Source organism: Littorina saxatilis, linkage group LG14 (genome assembly GCF_037325665.1).
Source record: "Littorina saxatilis isolate snail1 linkage group LG14, US_GU_Lsax_2.0, whole genome shotgun sequence".
NCBI classification, from domain to species: domain Eukaryota; kingdom Metazoa; phylum Mollusca; class Gastropoda; order Littorinimorpha; family Littorinidae; genus Littorina; species Littorina saxatilis.
This window is the reverse complement of record NC_090258.1, coordinates 23622480-23624979: the sequence shown is the minus strand read 5'-3', so window position 1 is coordinate 23624979 and position 2500 is coordinate 23622480. Positions and strand designations below refer to the sequence as shown.

At 42.2% G+C, this 2500-nt stretch overlaps 1 protein-coding gene across 1 annotated transcript in view; it reads right to left on the bottom strand.

Moving 5' to 3' along the window:
* Positions 1-2500, bottom strand: part of LOC138947385 (uncharacterized) — a 15849-nt gene that overhangs the window by 12223 nt on the left and 1126 nt on the right. The window contains exon 1 of the mRNA XM_070318838.1: positions 1-2500. This exon is cut by the window's left edge and continues 90 nt beyond it; it is cut by the window's right edge and continues 1126 nt beyond it. The gene's annotated coding sequence lies outside the window, so the exon portion shown is untranslated.

The window sequence follows — 2500 nt, the reverse complement described above, 5'->3', positions numbered from 1 at the left end:
TTTGCAGCAATGTTTGTTTTGCAATGTGTCGCAATGCAGCCGCATTGGACAAGCTTGAAATCATTACAAAATGTCACGGTACAAGCGATTTGTTCGTTACGATTTTTGTAACACATTTCCTTGTAAGATCACGCAATGCATTTGAAAAGCAAGAATTTGAAATACTGGGTCGTTTCCTCCGGTACCTTAACATCGATACGTCGGTGTAACACTAGAACATTACTCCCACGAGATTTTTACTCCGGAGTAAAAAGCTCCTTCGAAAATGTTACTCCCTTTACGAAATAATTACTCCCCCATAAAAGGAGAAAATTACTCCCCACGACAGGTGTAAACATTTCGTACAAAACATTTCGTACCGAGTAAACATTTCGTACGAAAATGTTACTCCCCTGACGAATGAATAACGAATAAATTACTCCACCCTAACACGAGCAATTTACTGCCCACGCCAGGTGTACGCAACTTTTACTCCCTTGTTCCCTGTTAGTCCTGGTGGTGGAAGGGGTGGAGGGAGGGGTAGCGCGACATTTGTTTTTGTGAGATCACATATTGGCATTATTCCTTCGCCCGCATCCCATTTTCGCGTACGAGATTTGTTACTCGAATTAAAAATTTGGGGAGTAAAAATTTCGTGGAGGGAGTAATTTTTTCGTTCCTTGGGGAGTTCTTTTCTCGTACTGGAAGTAAACATTTTGTATGAAATGTTTACCCCGGAGTCGATTTTTTGTTGAGTAAAAATTTCGTATTACACCGGGCGGGGATAGTTGGTAGCGCGCTGGCTTTGTAACCAGTTCGTCGCTTTCAGCGGGTGGGTTCAAATCCCCGGTTCGGTGAGAGATTTATTTATCAGTCAACTTTGTGCAGACTCTCTTTGAGGCCTGAACACCCCCGTGTGCACACATGCGCACGAAAACGACCCCAAGTTCACAGCGAAAATCTCAGCGAGATTAACCTGGTCTGGTGTCCAGCACACGTGAACGTGCCTGGCAACGAGAGAGCAGACAAAGCCGCTAAAGAAACTGCCCAAGGCATAGGCGCCTTCGAGGTAGACCTGCCATTGTCTGCTTCTGAGATCAGTAGCCTCACAGACTCTCTTCTCTGGAGAGAATGGAAGAACTAATACATGCACACAGCAATAGGTTCTGGCTGTCTCATTCAGGAAGCCCCATCAAACAGATGAACACCTATAACTATAATGCATGCCCAGGTGTAATAAAAAGGATTAACCGCCTAAGGGCAGAAGCTGGGAACTACCAATTTTTAGAGCTTAAATGCACCTGTCAATCCGACCTCAGCATTGCTCATTTGACTTTGGAGTGTGATTTGAACTCATGCCACTTTCAACCCCTGACTCAGTTTATAAACTCGAACAGAAATATCCTGCCAAATACCCCAAATGAAAAATGAAGCTATCTTTTCAGTTTTAATAAAGACATTGGGTGGCAAGGTCCGAAACTTATCGCTAGACTTGTGTACACGCACCCACTTGGTCTCTGGATATGAAGAGATATTATTGCAACTAACGTCATTGCTTTTCATAGCTACTTTATATTTTTATCAGAACATTTTAAGAATACCCTTTTATATCCAAGTATCTCTTATTACCACTTTTAATTAGATGAACGAGAGTGTGCGGGGGGCGGGAGGGTGGTGAACCCCTGTACATAAAGGGAAAGTTTGTGTGCGCGCCTGTGTGTGTTTTTAATCTGAGACAAATGTCGCCAATGTTTGTACAGAGTGACGTTAAATAAACGATTTTATCATCATCAAAATCTCAGGGTTTGGAAAACACGAAGACACGCATGCATCATCTTCTGTCTCTTATTATCATGATCGTATCTCGATACTTGGACGAGACAAACCTATAATGCTGGCGTGTCGAAGAAGCGGACAGCCACAGCGGGGTTGTTCGAATCAAAGTATCACACCATATCCTCAGCGTATTACCAATACCAGTCCCAATAATGTGTATAGGCCAACTGATCTAAGGGGACGTAAAACCCTAATAGTCAGTCAGTCAGTAAATACGCCGAACAAATCTATTAAAACAACACAACACTGACAGTGTCGCCATTGTCCCCATGGAATTCAAATAATAGCTTATGACTGAATTATTTACTAAAAACTTTAGTTTATTTAGGTTCGCCTCTCGATCGCGAGACGTAGCATTATGTGCCATGTAGACTCGTCACGGTTCCTGAGCACAGTGACACCGTTGAGGCGTAGCATTGGCTTCAAGTTCTTTCTGTTTAGCACACAGCTCCATATTACTGTCGGGAGCATTAAGTTTTCAAGGTAACAAGAAGCGATTGAATACATGTCACCAAAACCATTTATTTTTTTAGTTATGCAAATAAGAATAGAATGTGTGTTTTCCATGACAAGGTCAGGGTCGGTAGGCCTGTTCCAATTTTCTTTCTCCCCGTATTTTTTTAAATAACACTGCCTATTCTGAATTTTCCTCGAGGTTTTAATTAGTACTTCACTTTTTTGTCAG